Consider the following 22,204-nt stretch of genomic DNA (forward strand, 5'->3'; position numbering starts at 1 on the left):
CTATTAATCAACTGTTTAGTATCAAAAGAGTAAACCATAATATTAGAAATAAGGTTTGAAGGGTGATTACACTCGTGTTAAAGAAGTCATCACAGCTACTCTGCCAACTAGCAGGGGTGACGAGAGCTACTCTCCACCCCCACTCTGTGATCAGATTAGTACTATATGGTAATTTGGCCCAAAGGGTCAAAGTGTATTCACACCCCCCACCAGAAGGACATCAGGCCAGCCCCCCGTGAGAAGACACACAGAGAAACCCAGAGGGAGGGGCTGCCAGCGCCCACCGGACACCGCTCACAGAAGGCGCCCACAGGAGATGCATGATTGGATCAACTGTAATAGTGAACTGGATTCTATTTTGGCTAGAAGTTGGGTATATAAGGAAGAGCCAAATTGTAATTCGAGAGCTCTCAGACCGGACACAACCCCAGGGGGTCTGTTGGGCTCCACCGCTCCTTCCACCACCAGAGAGACTGACTGATGCATTTTATGTGAGTAAATCATGGGAAAACACCATTTGTTGTTTAAAGTTTAGTGTAAATCCTTAATATCTGAAACCAGATTTACTCATGTATAATGTGTGCAGCATGGTCAATGTATGTTCAGATTATGTTACCGACTGTTTCATGTACATTATTGAGGTTTGAGATGCAAACCTGATTGTGATATTTCTGTACAACAGACAGCCCTGTTAATGTTCTCTGATAATCTTTTGTATGTAGAAGTCAACCTTTTATTCACCCTTGGCCCTGACTCAAATAAATCAGTTGAGTTGAACTACAGTTCTGGTTTGTCTGGCGTACACGTTTTATTCCTCATCTGCTTAAGTCAGATGAGGAGACCAACAATTCTATCAGTATGAATCCTTCCTCCTCCTTCCAGATAATCAATCTCATTGTATTGTACTACAATAACCTCAAATTATTGTAGAAAGTCTGTGGGAATTTACCACAGAAATGGTGCCGTTCTTCCCATCCTTTGTGTCTCCCCCTGAAAAGGTGCGGTAGGGTCTTGTCATATGTATCATATCTGGACCTTGCTGTGTGTTGGGGACACGGGGCAAAGAGCTGGGGTGTTGCTGCGTTTGGAGTGATAGACGAGGGGCTTGTTGTCTGAAGGGAGGAGAGAGAGGGACAGGATGAAGGTTGGTTGTGTACGCCACTGTTTGGGGCCCACGGTGAATATGGCTTCTGCATGCAGGGTTGGGGGTGCGGTGTCTTAGGTTAGGATGTCCGGAGGTATGAAGATCGCGCTTGTTGTGCAGTGACCATGCAAACGTGGGCTTTTTATGTTTGTATGTTTGTTCAGACACAGGAGGCCGGTCTCGGCCTATGCGGGCCACGGGGGTTGGGTTGGTTAACTCGTATGGAATATACTTTATGAACTGTACGGGGGAGTTGCACCAAGAAGATACGGCATGTAATGGGGTGACGTATTGGTGGGGCGCAGACTATCTGATCATGGTTATTGGAATTAGCGTCGCATGACGGCAGATAAAAGGCTTTCCTGGCTAGGGAGCACGGTTGTCTGGTGTATACGACAGGGGCGCGTTCTGAGTATATAATTGCCCTAAAATTATTCTCAGGAAGGGGGCGCGGGTGAGTTGGATTGATTTAATTGTTCTGAATGGAGGGACAGCTGTGTGTAATAGGGTACGGGGTATACAAGTACAGAGAATATGGGAAGAGTGCAGAGCTCTGCTACTATTCAGAACAATGCAAGTCAAGTATGGTGAAAGATTGTTAGACCCTGGCATGATCAGCGCAGGGGTCTGTGCGATTACAGGATAAAAACGTAGTAATTAACAGAAGTGTAGGGTGCCGGCGTGTTCAGGACAAGGCTTGATAATGGACGGACTGAAGTCTGGGGGACCAACCGGCCTGTTTTAAATGTAGATATATTTGCCGTCCTTAGGCATAGTATCCTTTTTAATCTTGAGCGAAACCGGCCTGTTGATTAATTACATTCGCTGTGATACAAAAACAATTCGGTCGAACTGACTGATAAGTACTTAATGGTTGTATGGGGATTATGGCTATGGTTAGGAATTGTATGGGGGACTATGGCTATGGTTATGAATGATTGGCGAAACGTGGGGGCTTATTGTTGTTTTGTTATGATATTTTATTGTTGTTTTGTTATGATATTTTGAAGGCCAACGGACATATGTTTGAGGCGAGTCCTGCTGGTGGTTGGGGCTAGCTAGCTTAGCTCTGTGGAAGAGTCCGCGGTGAAACTGGGGACGTTACAATGGCGTTATGGGAGAATTGTTTAAACACTGTGGCGGCGATTGCAGGTAAGAAGCGGATCAAGACGTGGGGTGGAGAGATTGTGGCCGTTTTGAGGGTTATTATTGATGCGGTAACGATGGTATATGATATTAAGGATTCGCTGCTTGGTGACGTCATGGTGTTGTGGGGAGTATGTGACGTTCGCGGTGCTATGAAGTGAGGCGGAGTAGGTAGGAGAAAGGATTCGTGTTGAACTATATGTGCGGCGCTGGTTGGTGTGAATGTTTTAAAAAATTATTTTCTGTTAGAGTGGTTGGCTATTTTGCATGCACACACGCAACTTAGCTTTCACTTAAGGTGAAACTGGTCTTAAGAATAACAAAATGTGTTTAAGTATGATATATCTGTGTTTATGTAATCAATTGGATGAGGGATTGAATTAGATTTTTAGAGTTCTTTTCTATTTTTAATCTTTGAATTTAGCGTTTAGATTTCTTTTCTTTTCTTTCTAAATAACCATTAAGGTGGTCTGCGGTTGGAGCTGGTTAATTTCATTGATTTGCTTTCACATCTGTTGGAATGTTTTTTTGATTATTTGCCTTTTGTTTCTTAATTTCTCTGTTATGATCTGGTGAGAGGACGGTTGGAGAATGAGATGCATTGGGACAGATCGAGGCTGGGATACATTGGATCAGATCGATGGCAGTTAAGTGGTCCCATCACGTTTGCATAATGGTTAAACATTTGGCTTCTCTTGAGAAATATTTGACATATTGTGTAAAGAAAATTTGTTTTGTGTTTTTGTTCCCTTGCAGTTCAGTCGGAGGGGGAGGATGGACCATCACAAGTGGAGGGATCATGGGAAAAGGTGTAGCAATACATTTCATTAGATTATGACACGATGGTGTGAACCCGTTCAGTCAGTTCCTGTAGGAGATTGTTGGATTGTGAAGAGAGGTCGCTTGTGATGCTGCCCCTCCTTCAATATAGCCCCGGATACAAAGGCCGGGGGTTTGAGACAAACCTCCAGACTGACAGAGTCGTTCGTCTGTAGATCCATGGAAATACAGTCATGGGACAGAATATAACGAGGTCACAGGCCTACAAACATTGGCTTCAGCTGAGGCTGGCCGACATGGGGTGGAGGGGGGGGGGGCGAAAACGGTCAGAAACTGTGCAACCAAAGCGTTGAACAAGGGCCTCTGTGTGATTGATTGGTATGTTGGACGGGAGGTGACTGAACGGTAACAACTGGTATAGATTATGACACAACGCAGGAGTACTAGACACATACACATAGGTAGAATATTAGGTGTAGGTTATGGCCGACATGGTGAAAAAAAAAAATTCCTTGTGTGATGCTCCGCCCTCCCTGTCGACTGTGCGCTGAGGTGGTAGGTATTGTTATGTCCATAGGGATGTTCATAAAGGGGGGAGGTGAGAAGACCAACTGAGTTGATTATGCAAAATGTGATTGGGCTGACTTGGAAAAGGAATTAACAAGAGAGGAGAAGCAAAATGTATGAAAGAATGAATAATAATTTCTGTGTCCTCCCCAGATCATGTAAACGAATACTGTAATTTTAAAAAATTGTGATGGATTATACTTTAAATGTGTAATGTTTAGATTAAATTGTTTTATTGTGTTCAACAAGCTCAAATGTTGTTGTTTCAAAAGTAGGCCTCTGGCTATGAGCCATGAGGAGCAGAAAGCTAATTGATGATATGTACAAAAGAAAAATGGAAAAAGAAAAAACGCAGAAATTTTGAAAAAATGAATTTTAATTTTGGAAAAAATGAATTTTATTATGTATGGTTAGAATGTATAGAAAATCAAGTCAATATATCATATGTGACGATAAGAATCGTCAAAACGGGGAAATGTGGTAATATTGAGTTGAATTTCATAAATAATATGTGTGAATAATTAGAGAGTCATAATGTAGGAGAGACAGACATTTCACACCAACCCCCTCGCATGAGAAGGCTGCATACCCAAATGGTATATAGGGGAATAGTTACAAGTCACAAAGCCCTCACTCAAACTGACTGTATGTAAATGCTGATTACATGCTGAAGAGTCATGGATCTATTAATCAACTGTTTAGTATCAAAAGAGTAAACCATAATATTAGAAATAAGGTTTGAAGGGTGATTACACTCGTGTTAAAGAAGTCATCACAGCTACTCTGCCAACTAGCAGGGGTGACGAGAGCTACTCTCCACCCCCACTCTGTGATCAGATTAGTACTATATGGTAATTTGGCCCAAAGGGTCAAAGTGTATTCACACCCCCCACCAGAAGGACATCAGGCCAGCCCCCCGTGAGAAGACACACAGAGAAACCCAGAGGGAGGGGCTGCCAGCGCCCACCGGACACCGCTCACAGAAGGCGCCCACAGGAGATGCATGATTGGATCAACTGTAATAGTGAACTGGATTCTATTTTGGCTAGAAGTTGGGTATATAAGGAAGAGACAAATTGTAATTAGAGAGCTCTCAGACCGGACACAACCCCAGTGGGTCTGTTGGGCTCCACCGCTCCTTCCACCACCAGAGAGACTGACTGATGCATTTTATGTGAGTAAATCATGGGAAAACACCATTTGTTGTTTAAAGTTTAGTGTAAATCCTTAATATCTGAAACCAGATTTACTCATGTATAATGTGTGCAGCATGGTCAATGTATGTTCAGATTATGTTACCGACTGTTTCATGTACATTATTGAGGTTTGAGATGCAAACCTGATTGTGATATTTCTGTACAACAGACAGCCCTGTTAATGTTCTCTGATAATCTTTTGTATGTAGAAGTCAACCTTTTATTCACCCTTGGCCCTGACTCAAATAAATCAGTTGAGTTGAACTACAGTTCTGGTTTGTCTGGCGTACACGTTTTATTCCTCATCTGCTTAAGTCAGATGAGGAGACCAACAATTCTATCAGTATGAATCCTTCCTCCTCCTTCCAGATAATCAATCTCATTGTATTGTACTACAATAACCTCAAATTATTGTAGAAAGTCTGTGGGAATTTACCACACATACACAACATACATGACATTTATGGCATAGGGACATATAGGTATTTAGTACTGATACATTTGTGACATAAACGGTATTCCAATATACAGTACTGTTACCCATAGATCCTGACAGAGTATAAACATATGATGGGGAGGGGACTGTACATTAGGGGGGGGTGGGTGGGTGGGAGAGAAATATACATACGGCGGGGAGGGAATATATACATGCGGTGGGGAGGAGACTGTCTATTAGGAGGTGGTGGGGGTTTTGGGCATTTACGGTGGCCAGTTTCAAATTGCAGCCTCCCGTAGGTGCTCTTTAAGAGCGGTTTTGAATGTGGGCAGGGATTCACATTCCTTTACAGCTTTGGGTAGGGCGTTCCACATTGTTGTGGCATAATTGCGAAACGTGTTTAGTCCCTTGTTTGAGCCGAATCTGGGTTTAACATGATTTGTTGAGCTTCCTCTGGTGTAGTGGTTGTGGTATTCACTGACCTTTGGGAAGTATTTTGACATGTACATGGGCACCCCGGTCGTATAGTGTATCTTGTAGACCAGGCCCATTGCAAGTTGCTGTACTCTGTCGTCTACTCTAAGCCATCCTAGGTTGTCAAAGTGGGCAGGGGTGAGGTGGGTTCTGGGGTTCAGGTCAAGTAGTAGTCTGACCAGTTTGTTTTGTGATGTTTGTAATTATGTTTTAAGGCGAGACACTGCAGGTGAATAGTCAAATATACTTTTTTTGTTGATTTTGAGATTTTGTTATATTTTGCTTCCTAAACATGTCTTCTATGAAACTAGTGACAATAAAACGTCAATAACACACATTTAGTTGTTTATTTTACATCATTTTGCCTTATTGCATCCATAAATGTGCACATATTTAATGGGGAAGTGCCTCATTTGCATATATAAACATAAATTTCAGAAAACTTGCAATATATTTTTTCTTAGTTTATATGTACATAACAAATTGGGAAAGTTTCATAGTGATATCTATTCAAATATGTTTTGCCTATTAGGGGGTACTACACTGTACTACACTGTTTGTAGCCTGTGTGTAGTTCTGTTCAGTTCAATAACATCATTATTATTATTATTCAGTTATCAGGCATGTGTTTAGGTTGTCTATTACTAATGGTTTGATTAGGTATTGTGTTTGTAAATATCTGTTTAAAAAAAAAGTATGGCATTTTACAATACAGAACTTTGAAGGCGTTTTCCCAAAAATGAGTTTTAAGAGTTTTTCCTCATACTCTGAGCCAGAAATCTCCACTTCAGTAGCACACACATACACCAAACCTTCCAGTTCTATTCATATCTATGTTCTGAAGGTATTTACAGAAGGGTTTGTTGATATCGCATTCATACCCTGATTTATATCACATTTTATTCCTAAAAACATGGCGAAATATGGAATTTTACCATAAAAATGGACTGAATGGAGTATTTTCTGATTTATGGAGTGATAAAAAGAGATATCCAAAATCCCCTCTGTAATAACCTTTGGCTCTAATATGTCAACAAAATGAAACTATAATTTTGAAAATGGCTTTATCCAATGTTCAGATTTCTGTCCTGGAATTATATGCAAATTAGTGCATATTTAAGTAGAGCATGCCTCATTTGCATATTTAAACATACAATTTCAGAAAACTTGTAATACAAAAAAGTCTTGCCTTAATATAACTAATCAACTGGGGAAGTTTCATTGTGATATCTATTAGTAAACATTTTTACCCTATTCACCTGCAGTGTCTCCCCTTAAGCGCCTTTGAGGTGCTTTGGTACCATGAGGTGCACGCATAGTCATAGTACCCTTGAATGAGTGCTCCTGCCAGAGTCTTCAGGGTATTCTTGTTTACCAGAGAGGAGATCCGGTACAGGAATCTAGTTCGTTGGTTGACTTTTTTTATTACATTGGATGCCATTTTGTCACAGGAAAGATTTGCCTCTAGGATGGAACCCAGGTAGGTAATTTCGTCTTTCCTTGTGACAATATTGTCACCCACTGTAACTGAGAAGCCGTCGGTCTTGTTGAGTTTGTTATTTGAACCGAAGAGAAGCTATCGTTGAGCGTTGGAATTTCTCCGATCTACACTTCCTGTGGTCCACTATGGTGGTTCAAAGTTCAGCGTTTTGAATGAATCATATCAATAATTGTTATGATTCGCGATAATAAGCTACAAAAGGTAACGTTTTTGACAAATATTGAAACGCAGTCAGTTTCTCCACACTATTGTTATCATGTAGGAAGAATTAGATCTGAAATTAGTTACAAAATGGTTATACTGTGGGGGAAATAAAATAGTACAGTCGATTACAGTAAATATCAGTATCTGTTATTATGCAAGCCTGGTGATACTATATCCAAATTGAACTCGGCCATTTGAAAGATACTATATGTATATATATATAAATGTGCGAATTGGCTATAATAAGGTAATGTATAAGCATATATTCTATAATAATATTTCAAATTGCATTAGTCCGGATGGGAGAATTCAGTACTGTATATACAGAACCTTCAGTTTGATCATCTTCCCTTTATTAATTTCCTTAGATCTTTTGTACACATGATCTCAAGAGGGTACTGAATGAGCTCAGTGGCAGTTTTTTAAGTTTGGTCATTATTATCATGGTTTTATTCACTGTCAAAGATGAAAAGAAAAATCATAATTCATATTTTCCTTTGTTTCATCACAATTTAAGCAAGCCTAGTAATAGACACAATATTTCTGACACTGAGAATACATTCATTGAGGTCCATAGCTGTTCCTAGATACCAATAATATGCAAATAGCCCTTGTAGAAGTGGAGCAATATTTCATTTACCTAGGTATACATTTTATGCAGATTTTCACCTGGGGTGGAACAGGAGGTCTGTTGATACAAAGTATACTGTACCTTAAAACAGTGCTTTGAGACAGAATCACTTGAGACACACAATAAATATGTATAGTGTGGTAGTGAAAGAGTTAAAGGAGCCATCAGTAATTTGTCTCATGCAAACTGAACAAATATATCAGAGGACATTTTAAATGTTTTAAATGTAAATGATAAAGCTATCAGGAAGAGTCGACACCAAGACCAAACTGTCATATAACTGTAATAGAAAAGTCCCTTCCCAATGTATCATGGGAATCTTTATTTTAAATTCTTTTATTGATCTTTTTCCCCCTCCTTTTTCCTCCGATTTTCTCCCATCCCAATGTTAGTCGTTATGCCAATTCCCAATCCCCTTCCTGGTCCCTGCGCACTTACCCCCCACAGTCGGTCTGGGAGAGTGGAGGCTATCACGTGCTTCCTCCGACACACGTCCAGCCAATCAACCGCTTCTTTTCACCTGGCAGCGCGGACTCTCACTGAGAGGGCGTAGCGTGTGGAAGGATCACACTATCCCACTTAGATCCTATCCGCGCTTAGCAGGCGCCCCGACCGAACTGTAGGAGTCACTGTTTACAACGACCCGGACCCACCCCGCCAGCTTCTCCCACCCTCTAATACTGCCAATTGTATTAGTGTGAACGGCCAGCCAAGCTGGTGACAACCCCGGAGCCGGAGGCGAACGCAATCTCCGTTACGCCACCTGACCGCCCTCATGGGAATCTTTTGTAATGGTAACAGGTCAGCTTTTTAACTCTCTTTTGCATGAGAGTGTAGCAACCGGGAAAATATACCTATTATCCAGATGTGCTGACTTGCCTTTCTATCTCCCCTGATGCACCAAGACATTCTAATTAGTCTCCGCTAATATTCTCTCGAACAATGATGCTCGCCCCTCCTTGTTCTACTCACTGGAATATGGATTATGAACAGGATTACTGGACCCTACTCTATCAGCCTCTTCCTTGTGACTAGTTGGCGGCGCCAGCAGGGGGCGGTGGCAGGCAGAGAGCGTACGTGAGAGATGGAGAAGGAAGTGGACGGAAGTGCGAGGAAGCAGCCTCTTCGACATTGGACTTGTACCGGAGCGGTCGTGTCTGGAGAGCCCCGTATTGAACCTGAGTATATTACGGGTTATCCTATGAAGGTACTCGTAGTGGAGCCTTGCATGTTTCTCCCTGAATATCCCTAGTGATATACCACGAGTTATCCTAGAATAAGAACGGTATAGCCGAGTTGGGCTTAAGTTAAAGTTATTCCCTCTAGCGAGGCGTCCCGCCAGCGTGGCGCGAAGAGAACCGGTGTTTAGGAACACCCTGCGTTATGATATATCCCGTCTAGCAGAAGGGCTGTTTGGGACCCAGAGTTTAGCTGCAGTGTGAGGGCAAGTTAGATCCGCGTGTCGACCCAGCACCGACTCTACAACAAGTCTGCCCCGGCTGTCTACGACCAGATCTGCACCCGGCTGCCTTCAGAGACCGACAGAGGTCGCTATCACCCAGCACACGCTCTCAGCCCAACACTGCCCTCTGCTCCAACCCCGCCGAGAGCGTTCGATGCCATCTTGCCTTCCGGACGACGGTGGCGCGGCGAGGCCGCCATTTTGGATGAGTACAAATGAGCATCTATGCTCCGGAGCTATTACACCGTACACAGTGTGGTGCAGGTATTTGTGGGCCCACCTTTTGATTTCTTTTCATTTTCTTTGAGTGTGATACCGTGTTTGTGTTTAATAATATTTTCCCATCTAGTTAACCCTTTCTCTGTGGAGAAGTTACAGACCTGGTGCATTATAAATAAAGCCTAGAGAGGTATTATTCTTGCCGTATAATTAAAACCTTTTGGAGGTATTATACAGGGTGAAGACCCAGACGTGGGTGATGAGTCAAACACATTGAAGTATATTATCCCTGATATTAACCCAGACGTGGGTGTATAATATACGTGTTTATGAGGTATGGAGTTACCGACGGAACTATAGTGGGACTTCAGTCCAATTGGTCACTAGTAGTAAATCATTGTAACTGACCGTTATAAATAACATTAAAGAACTAGATGGGAGCTCTGTGTGCGTGTCTATCCATGAGCCGTTTAACAACTCTTTTGGTGTGGGTAACGTTAACATAATTAACCCCTTCCTATTCCACCTTTCCCTTTTCATTGTAAGGTTTCTAGGGTCATTGAGGGAGGGTACTGCTTGCGGGGGGAACCCAGGGTATTTATTTACAAGTCAGTCACTAGGTGTGGGAGGGTTTAAGGAGCAACTGGGGGAAGTGGGAGCGTGTTGGGGAGTACTGCTGACCGCCCCGCTGCAGGGGAGGAGGACCAGAGTACCAGACCAGGTTGGTAAATCCCGGGCCCCATCCACTCACACTACCAGCCTCCAGTCGACGCTCCAGGCCCAAAGACGAGGATGCAGTCAGACGGAGCTCTACTGTGTCCAGCTACCTTGTGACTGCCAGCAACCGTTCCCACGAAGCAGGGATAATCCACCCTGCTACATTTGGCGTCACGAACAGGATCCACCTCCTACTCCACTCCCTCGTAAGTGACGACCAAGAGACCTAAGATGTTGGAGGGCGGCACCCCGAAGCCGGAGGTCAAAGCCGCGCCGTCCCGGGCGGAGCGACGAGATGACCCGCCGGCCCCTCTCAAAGAGGAAGGAGGGAAAGCCGAGACGGTGCAGGCTTTGGCCGCAGAAGTGGAGTTCCTAAAGGGTCAACTCCAGCACCAGGCGGGCGCCCTGGACCACCAGGCCGAACAACTGGAACGGGCCAGGCGCCAAGAGTCGCTTGCCGCGGCACAGGCCATGATCCTACAGCTCCCTCCAGCGCCCCTCCCGGTGGTGTACGTCCAACGAGAGCGGAGGTGCAGCGAATTTGGGGGTGAAAAAGAGAGGGGGGAACTGCCTGTGGAAGACTGGATCCAGGCAATGAGGACCCATCTCCGTGCCAGTCGAGTGCCCGCGGAGGAACAAGCGGAGGTCGTACAGCTTCACATCAAAGGCGAAGCGAAGCAGATGGTACGCTTCCGGACGGAGGGAACTATCCCCGACACGGAAGCCTTGTTCTCGCTCCTCGATGAAACCTATGGGGACAAGGTCCCGGTCAGCGTTCGACTGGGGGAGTTCTTTGACCGAAGACAGGCCACCGGCGAGACAGTACGCCAGTTCGCCTATGACCTGCAGGAGAGGATCTGTCGCCTACGACGTCGGGCGCCTACGCTGGTTGCCGACGCCACCGCCCTGCTGCAAGAGCGGTTTGTGGTGGGCCTCAGAGACGAGGCCCTGAGGAGAGAAATGCGCAAGTACATGAGGGAGGACGGGACGCGGCCGTTCCCCCAGGTACTGCAGGCGGCGATCGACAAGCTGGTCCTCCCCGCTGACAAGGGTCCCCCCCGGGGCTTGGTCCACGCCGCGACCGGGGAGGGACGAGAGACCCCACCGAGCGTTGACACGCTGCGGGAGACTATTAGGCAGATCCAGGCGGGAATGGAGCGGCTAGGTGCGCGCCAGGAGCAACTAGCCCAGACCTTCTCACAGGAACGTGACGCGCCCCGGAGAGGCGCCACCGGACAGCGACGCTGAGACGACGCGACCGCCGCCACGCGAGAGCCCCGCCGAGACGAAGACGGCAGGCTGATCTGCTATGCCTGCAATCAGCCGGGCCACATCAGCAGAGACTGCCCCCGCTCGGCCGGCGAGCCACGCCCCGCCTCTACTCCCAACCCCGAAGCTCCGGGCCCGTCAGGGTACCGACCCGGAACACGAAGGACAGTCAACGCCGTCGTAACCAGAGTCGCCAACTCGGCCGCGGAGGGCACCGAGACGCAAGACGTGCAAGGGGAATGCCTCGCCCTAGACGTCCAGATCGACGGGGTCGAGACCCGCTGCCTCTTCGACACCGGCGCCGAAGTCACCACCATGTACGAAAGCCACTTCCGAAGACACTTCCCGAGGTCGAGGTTGACCCCCGCCAACTGGATCACTCTCATCGCAGCCAACGGGTTTGGAGATCCCAGTGGTGGGGTGTCTCTATGCCGAAGTGAAGTGCCTAGATATGACATTTACGGTGGAAATGCATATTCATACTAAAAGACTATCCCGGCCGAGGGGCCCCAGGAGACGCGGTCCAGGGACATCTGGGCATGAACATGCTCGGCGGGGTAGACGGCCTGTTCGCGGGGATCAAGGGGATGCGGCCGGTGAACCGAAGAGGTGTCGACGCTAGAAGCATCGCCATCCGCCGTGTGGTCGCCGTCCTGGCCCAAGAAGCCAGAGAGTGTACCGCCCCGGGAAGGATGGGGTACGTCAAGGTGGCCGGCAGAGAGTCGGTGGTCATTCCCCCGCACAGTGAAGTGGTCGTCTCAGGCCGCTGTGAGACGACAGCGGGGATGCGGCGTCCCGTGATGCTAGAGAATACGCCGAGTGCCAACCTGCCTCCCGGACTATTGGTGGCGAACGTGGTGGCATACGCCCGACAGGGGAGAGTGCCTGTGCGGGTGTTGAACCCGACCAACGTCGAGATGGTGCTCCGACCCCGGTCCAGGCTGGCGGAGCTCCACTGCCCCGTCAGGTACGGCCTAAGGAGAGGGTGACCGTGGAGGAAGTAGACGGAGGCGTCCGAGTGACGGCGATTGAGACTCGAGCCAGCCCGCCAGAGGCGGAGCCGGACGGGAAGACCCGCGGGCTCGCCGTGGCCGTACAGGCGAACCTGCAGGATCTCACACCGGCCCAAGTGAGCCGGCTAAATCAAGTGCTGGAGAAACACAAGGCGTGTTCTCCGTCGACGACGGGGACTATGGTTACACAACCACGGTCACGCACTACGTTCCCACTGGTGACGCACACCCGGTCAAGCAACGACACCGCCGAATACCACCCCACGTGTTCCAAGAAGTAAAGAGACACGTACAAGACCTGGTGAACCAGGGTGTCCTGGTAGAGAGCTGCAGTCCGTGGGCGTCACTAGCCGTGATCGTCATAAAGAAGGACGGCTCCGTGCGGTTCTGTTGCGATTACCGCCGCCTAAATAACGTGACGCACCGAGATGCGTACCCCCTACCTCGCATCGAGGAGTCCCTAGACGCCTTGGGGCAGGCCAAGATCTTCTCCTCGCTCGATCTCACCGCCGGCTACTTCCAGGTGGCGGTGAAAGAAGAAGACCAAGAGAAGACGGCAGTCACGACGCCCTTCGGCCACTACCAGTGAACCCGTATGCCCTTTGGGCTGTGTAACGCACCAGCGACATTCCAGCGGTTGATGACCGCCGTGCTGGGAGACCTGGCCTTCGACGTCCTACTCGTCTATCTAGATGACGTCTTGGTGTTCGCCAGTGACTTCGAGAGCCACTGTCAGAAGTTGGACCTGGTGTTTGGACGGCTTCGGGCGCATGGGCTCAAACTCAAGCCCCGGAAGTGCTTCCTTCTGAAGACCGAAGTCAAGTTCCTGGGACACATCGTCTCCGCGGCAGGCATACAGGTCGACACCGACAAAGTGAAGGCGTTGGAGGACTGGCCGGCGCCACGCTCAGCGAAGGAAGTGAGGCAGGTGATCGGATTCCTGTCCTATTATCGGCGGTTCGTGCCCCGCTTCGCCCAGGTGGCCCAGCCACTGCACGCCCTGATGGGGAAAGAAAAAAAGGGGTTCGCCAAAGGCCGGCCTGAGGCCTTCAAGTGGACTCTGCAGTGTCAGACGGCCTTCGACCATCTGCGGAAGTGCCTCTTGACACCCCCGGTGCTGGCCTACCCCGACCTCCAGCTCCCCTTCATAGTGACCACAGACGGGAGTTACTTGGGACTGGGAGCGGTACTAAGTCAGAAACAGGAGGGCGTGGAGCGAGTCATCGCCTTTGCGAGCCGAGGGCTGCGTGGGTCCGAAAGGAATGACCAAAATTATAGTGCGTTCAAGCTGGAACTCCTCGCCCTGAAGTGGGCGGTCACTGAGAAGTTCAGAGACCTCTTGATGTACGCCCAGTTCACCGTGATCACCGACCACAACCCGCTGAGGCACCTCGGCACGGCCAACCTGGGAGCAGTGGAGCAGCGCTGGAACGCTCAGCTTGCGGAGTACGACTTCGTGGTACACTACAAACCTGGTCGACTCAACCAGAACGCAGACGCCCTGTCTCGCATGCCGATGCGATCAGAACCTGAAGTGGAAGACACTGAGAAAGACTTCCTAACGATACCCGCGACCGGCACCCACACCCGTCAGGGGCTCCAGGAACGGACCGCTCCATTGTCCGTCCCCACCCCAGTCGCCCGCGATGGCTACGTCATGGTCCCAGCAGAGGAAGTACGGGCCCTGCTGTGCCCTGGGAGACCGACAGAGACGCGAGAGGTCCCGAGTGTCAGCGCACGACAGATAGCGGTACAGAAGGGGAACAGCGGATACGACTGGGCGGAAATGTGGCAACTTCAGGCCGACGACACCGAGTTGGGCCCGGTGTGGCGGGCGGTGACGCAGGGGGTCCCTCCCACTAAAGTACAGCAGAAAGAAGGAGACCCGAAACTCTGCAAGTTATACGGGCAGTGGGAGCGGTTCCGTCTGCACCAACAAGTACTGTTTCGGCGCGTCAGCGATCCCCGCGACGGGGAGGAGGTTCTCCAGCTGGTGGTGCCCACAGTCCTGCGACGGAGGATCTACGAGACCCAGCACGAAGATGCGGGACACTACGGGGGACGAGGGACGGTGGTCCTGATGAGGCGAGGTTATTACTGGATCGGAATGGCCGAAGAGGTGAAGAAATGGGTGCAGCAATGCAGGCGATGCGCATTAGCTCGCGATGTGTTCCCTAAAGCCCAGGCCCAGATGACCTGTACTAACGTGACGGCACCCATGGAGGTCCTGGCCATGGACTTCACCGTATTGGAGAGGTCGGTGGGTGGCTACGAGAACATACTGGTGCTGACCGATATGTTCACCAGGTTCACTATTGCCGTACCGACCAAAGACCAGACTGCGAAGACCACCGCCGCTGCCATCATTAAGTACTGGTTTGTGTACTACGGTTGCCCTGCCCGACTCCATGCCGATCAAGGGTGAAATTTCGAGTCGAGCGTCATCAAGGAGCTCTGCCGACTGTACGGAATTTCAAAGAGCCGCACCACGCCCTACCATCCCCAGGGGAATGGGCAATGCGAGAGGTTCAATCGGACGATGCACGACATGCTGCGTAGTCTGCCCGCAGAGAAGAAGCGAGACTGGAAGGAGCACCTACCCGAGTTGGTACTTACGTACAACTGCCACGTGCACTCCTCCACGGGATACTCTCCTTCTACCTCTCCCTACCCTCCGGGAGGGACGCTAGGATGCCCCGGGATGTCCTGGGGGGCAGAGACGTCATTGAGGAGGGAGCGGCGGACCTGGACGAGTGGGTACAGAGTCACCACGAGCGACTAAAGGCCGCCGCCAAGGCCATGGCGAAACAGGCGTCCCATCGACGTAAGAGAATCTACGACAGGAAGAGCAGAGGTGCCCTCATGCGGGCCGGAGACCGGGTCCTGATACGCGACCACCGAATCCGGGGCCGTAATAAGATACAGGACAAGTGGGAGCCTACGTCGTATGTGGTGGTTAAGCAGAGCCACGAAGGGACGCCCGTGTTCACGGTCAGGCCCGAAGCAGGGGGTCCAGAAAGGACCGTGCATCGAGACCAGCTCAAGACCTGTCCCTTCCCGGCTTCTGACCCGGAAGTGCGGGCGAGAGCCCCTCGACAGATCCCGGTGGCACCGCGGAGCTCGTCCGAATCAGACATCGGAGGTGCTCTCTGGCCCCGGCGGGAAACGCATCCTAGGGCGTGTAACCACCCCAGGCCCCGGCGGGACGCCCCTGAGGAGGCCGAGAGCGCCGAGAGCGCCGAGTCAGAGGTGGAGTCGACCCCCTCGGGAGAGGATGGGGAAGACGGCGGAGACGGAGTCGAAGAGGAGGCCGCTGGCGGTCCACCGATGGCCCCGGAGGGCGAGGCGGTGGTCCATGACCCGCCAACGAGCATGGAAGAATCCGACACGGAGTCGGAGGTGGGGGAAGTGGAACCCCCCCGAGGGGAGCCTGTCCGGCCCCAGAGGAGCACCAGAGGTCGGCTACCCGCTCGGTATCGCCAGGACTACGTGCTCAAGAGTGTGTTTGTTGAACAGTGTGTCCAACTCATGAAGGAGTGTGTGAAACTGTTAGCATAATGTGTGATTGTCGATCTATGTGTGAAACTGTTGGTCTCAGGACCGTTTTCATGCATGCGTTGGTTGGTGTTTTGTTGTGTTAACTTGCAGAGGACTTAGCAAGTTCAAAGTGGGGGGAAATGTAGCAACCTGGAAAATATACCTATTATCCAGATGTGCTGACTTGCCTTTCTATCTCCCCTGATGCACCAAGACATTCTAATTAGTCTCCGCTAATATTCTCTCGAACAATGATGCTCGCCCCTCCTTGTTCTACTCACTGGAATATGGATTATGAACAGGATTACTGGACCCTACTCTATCAGCCTCTTCCTTGTGACTAGTTGGCGGCGCCAGCAGGGGGCGGTGGCAGGCAGAGAGCGTACGTGAGAGACGGAGAAGGAAGTGGACGGAAGTGCGAGGAAGCAGCCTCTTCGACATTGGACTTGTACCGGAGCGGTCGTGTCTGGAGAGCCCCGTATTGAACCTGAGTATATTACGGGTTATCCTATGAATGTACTCGTAGTGGAGCCTTGCATGTTTCTCCCTGAATATCCCTAGTGATATACCACGAGTTATCCTAGAATAAGAACGGTATAGCCGAGTTGGGCTTAAGTTAAAGTTATTCCCTCTAGCGAGGCGTCCCGCCAGCGTGGCGCGAAGAGAACCGGTGTTTAGGAACACCCTGCGTTATGATATATCCCGTCTAGCAGAAGGGCTGTTTGGGACCCAGAGTTTAGCTGCAGTGTGAGTGAGGGCAAGTTAGATCCACGTGTCGACCCAGCACCGACTCTACAACCAGTCCGCCCCGGCTGTCTACGACCAGATCTGCACCCGGCTGCCTTCAGAGACCGACAGAGGTCGCTATCACCCAGCACACGCTCTCAGCCCAACACTGCCCTCTGCTCCAACCCTGCCGAGAGCGTTCGACGCCATCTTGCCTTCCGGACGACGGTGGCGCGGCGAGGCCGCCATTTTGGATGAGTACAAATGAGCATCTATGCTCCGGAGCTATTACACCGTACACAGTGTGGTGCAGCCTGCGGGCGAGTTAACGTTGCTACTACAGTTCATAAGGGGAACCCCAAACAATATATGCCGGCATTAAGATAGGACTTTTGTAAGGTATTTGTGGGCCCACCTTTTGATTTCTTTTCATTTTCTTTGAGTGTGGTACCGTGTTTGTGTTTAATAATATTTTCCCATCTAGTTAACCCTTTCTCTGTGGAGAAGTTACAGACCTGGTGCATTATAAATAAAGCCTAGAGAGGTATTATTCTTGCCGTATAATTAAAACCTTTTGGAGGTATTATACAGGGTGAAGACCCAGACGTGGGTGATGAGTCAAACACATTGAAGTATATTATCCCTGATATTAACCCAGAGGTGGGTGTATAATATACGTGTTTATGAGGTATGGAGTTACCGACGGAACTATAGTGGGACTTCAGTCCAATTGGTCACTAGTAGTAAATCATTGTAACTGACCGTTATAAATAACATTAAAGAACTAGATGGGAGCTCTGTGTGCGTGTCTATCCATGAGCCGTTTAACAACTCTTTTGGTGTGGGTAACGTTAACATAATTAACCCCTTCCTATTCCACCTTTCCCTTTTCATTGTAAGGTTTCTAGGGTCATTGAGGGAGGGTAGCCTACTGCTTGCGGGGGGAACCCAGGATATTTATTTACAAGTCAGTCACTAGGTGTGGGAGGGTTTAAGGAGCAACTGGGGGAAGTGGGAGCGTGTTGGGGAGTACTGCTGACCGCCCCGCTGCAGGGGAGGAGGACCAGAGTACCAGACCAGGTTGGTAAATCCCAGGCCCCATCCACTCACACTACCAGCCTCCAGTCGACGCTCCAAACCCAAAGACGAGGGTGCAGTCAGACGGAGCTCTACTGTGTCCAGCTACCTTGTGACTGCCAGCAACCGTTCCCACGAAGCAGGGATAATCCACCCTGCTACAAGAGGATTATCAAAAATCAATTGTCAGCCATTTTAAGGCTTAGCCTATTCAAAATTACCATTCAACAATGACATTGTAATGGATGACCTTTCTACCTATTTGTGTTCTATGCTGAATTTTTCACATGATCATTTCTGGTCAGATGCCAGCCGTGAACAGCACATTCATTTGCAAGCAGGATTGTGGAATTCTCTCTGTGAAACTTTATGGTCATTGAAATTAACCCTGGGCATGGTTATGTGCTAGACTGCCGTGAGACCTCCAGTAGGCCTAAGCATGTCCATGACTTGTCTAGCGCATTGTAGAAGCCATTATACTGGTGGTACCTTTAAAGAGAAGTGTAGATCACATGGCATTTTTTTTCTTTTTAGATCACATGGCAGTATAACTGTTGATATAGCCAAATGATTATGTGATAGTAAATGCCAAGTGGAGTGGCTTTGTGTGATTTTAATGTGGGATGTATCACTGATCTCTGACTCAAGGCAAACACTCATCTACACAAATCTACAAAGCTGTTTAGTAATTCCAGACATTGGGAAACAATATAGTAGTATACTTTTAATTAGCTTTCTCTAGTGAAGGAAGAGAAAAAGGAAATGGTTGAAGCATTCACTTCTTATATTAGATTATATTAGATTAGATTAGATTAGATTAGATTAGATTAGATTAGATTAGATTAGATTAGATTAGATTAGATTAGATTAGATTATAATTTATTGTCATTATACAGCACAAGTACAGTACAGCGGAAATAAGTTTGGCATCCAACCAGAGTACAAATGTAACAGCAAAGTGCAATGTACAGGTGATGGGTACAAAATATACAAATTAGTACTAATGAGTGTAGTGCTAATCAGATGTATGTACAGAGTTGTAGTATAATATGTACAGTGATAGAGGTGTAAAGGTAGTAGTCATACTAGCCAGCAGCATAACTAAGAGTAGGATATGTACAGATATAGATATAGTATCTTCAGATATACATATATTCCTTATATTACAGCATTATTGTACATGCTATCATACAGGGCTATGGGTAAATGTATGTGTATAGTCCCTGGTCACAATATACAGTTTAAATCTAAATATATCCCTACTAGGCATCACACATCGTCAGTGGTGAGTAGACAAGAAGGACAATAGTGTGACATTAGCATGTGCCGAATTAAAAAGCATTCAGGTGCAACCCATGCCCTATTTTCCCAGGCAAGCATAGACCTGTTAGTCCATTTAACCACCTGGCCTCACTGTCATATCACCTCATCACGCTTGACACATTCTGTCATGAACCGAGAATGTGTGTTGTTTGGTAACTTTTCAAATCATACTATTTTTTTTATTCCATTTATTTTTGGGCTTTCTGTATTTTTCACCCATCCCAATTTAGTCGTTATGCCAATTCCCTTCCTGGTGGTTGCACGCATTGACCAACTGTCGGCCTGGGGAGGGTGTAGAACTACCACATGCCTCCTCCGATACATGTGGAGTCGCCAGCCGCTTCTTTTCACCTGACAGCGAGGAGTTTCACAGGGGGAATGTAATGCGTGCGGAGGTTCATGCTATTTCCCCCAGGAGTCGCAGTTTACAATGACCAGGACACATACCCCACCGTGCACCCGCTAACACTGCCAATTGTGTTAGTAGGGACGACTAACTGTGTGGTACTTGTGTGATATTTCCACTTTATTTATTATGTCATAATTTGATGGCTAAATGTGGAATGTTGCTAAACTTAACTAAATATTTTGTTAAATGTTAAATGTGTGAATTGACAAACTAAATATTTTGCTAAATGTTAAATATGTATATACTGAGACAGAAAACACAAACCTTCTTAGTGTCTTATACTATCATGCAGCTACTAATATGTCTTTACTCAACACCGCAGCACCCAAGTTTCAGCACTGTTTGATGAACATTGTTACTCAGTTGTAAGAGTTGTACCCTTCCTACTGACTTGCCGTACAGAACTTGTAAGTCTCTTTGGATAAAAGCATCAGCTAAATCACTAAATGTAAATGGAATGTATGTAGGCCAAACTAAATATTTAACTAAATGTAAATGTAGAGATCATCAAGCTAAATGATTACAACATTTTAAATATTTAGCTTACCAAACTAAATATTTAACTAAATGTAGAGATCAGATCCTTACTTAAGCCACACACCCTTCCATAATAATTAATCCCTGAACTCAGTAGCCTATGGGACCCATTCAGGGACCCCCTAACCAAAGTTGGTCAAAATGCATGGGGAAACCCCCAAGGCATTAAGAGGAGCCCCTGAGGGAAATTAGACTTAAGTTGTTCAAAAAGTATCAGGTGATCCCCATCAGGAGAGCCCCACCAGGAGAGCCCCAAAGCACTAGGCCCTCATGGTAAATTTCCAAATCACTGAACCAGAGGTAAATTCTTCCCATGACCTACAGCAGGGCTATTCAACTGGCGGCCCGCGGGCCAGATCCGGCCCGCGGGATGATTCTGACCGGCCCGCCAAAGATTACATGATAATAAAAAAAAATTAAATTTTTTTTTTTTTTTTTTTTTTTTTACTTTTTTCTTTTCATGTCAACGTTAACACGCACAATTGAGCCAAAAGTCACTCAATTAATGACAGATTTCATTGATAAATTGAGGGAAAACTTTGCAAGTCGATTTGATGAATTTGACATGTCCAGAGAATTGATGCATTTTGTGAGCAACCCATTGCCAATGTAGCTGCTATTTCCACAAAAGGACAAGAGTTCCTTGCATCACTTCACATTGATGAAGGTCTCCTGCAACTTGAAATAATTGACATGCAAGCATCATCTGCTCTGAAGCAGGCACTTGAGAATGAATCCACCACAACATTTTGGATAAAGTGTATTCATGTCAAGACATTCCCCAAAATAAAAACGCTGGCAATATCTGTGCTAACAATGTTTGGCTCAACATACACCTGTGAATCCAGTTTCTCTCACATGAATGCCATTAAAACAAGCAACCATGCCTCCTTGACAAATGAGCATTTGCATCACTGTTTGCGGGTAGCCCTCACTTCCTATGAACCCTCTTTCTCTGCCATTGCCCAGTCAAAGAAGTGCAATCGCTCTCATTAGATGTGTGTATGTAGGCTAGGCCTGTCTGCCCCCCACCCCTCTGATGTTTGAGAGTTAAGAGTCGACAATAAGTGCTAATAAGCAGTGTTGCAGTGCTGGTATCACTCGGTATCACTCGGTGATACCTCACTCACTGAGGCTGAAGTACGCGCAATCGCTTTTTACATGGCATTATCCAACCGGACTCCCGGAGAAGCATGCAGCTGCAGAGCCGCAGAGCCAGCGGCGCTCTCTGGGCCGCGCGCTGACGGCCGCGCTGTGAGGCAATAGTATCCAGCTGCAGGACGAGAGCAGCCAAAAAAAACTGTGCATGCGCGCGCACGCGCACGCGCGTGGAGCGTTTGACCTACTGTCAATTTGCCACTGCACCACTGCTAATAAGATGCTGTGATTTGCTGTTTTTGCACAGAAATTAAGCACTTTTTCATAAGCTCAGCTGCACTATAAATGTGTTTTTTTGTTCAAGTGTTGATGTTAGAATGTTCAGATGCACAGGAGATGTTGCAGTTGTTGCACAGTCATAAATGAAGCACTTTTTGCAGGAGATGTTGCAGATGTGGCACATAAATGAAGCACTTTTTTGAAAAGTATACTACTTTTGCAATGTAGTTAAAGGGGAACTATCTTATAAATGGCCTTTTTCAGTGTTTAGCATTGTTTCCTAGCTATGTGGACTTATATTAATATGATCTATGTCTCTAATTCTCATATTGGCGCATTCTTCCAATTCTCCTCTCACAATATTCACCCTCACTGAACTGAGTCATCTGAAAATGTGCTGATTTGTGATGTCAGAGAGACACCGCTGCATGATAATCAGCTGAGTTTCCACACAGTTCC

This window comes from Notolepis coatsorum (genome assembly GCF_963971535.1).
Source record: "Notolepis coatsorum genome assembly, chromosome: 17".
NCBI classification, from domain to species: Eukaryota; Metazoa; Chordata; class Actinopteri; order Aulopiformes; family Paralepididae; genus Notolepis; species Notolepis coatsorum.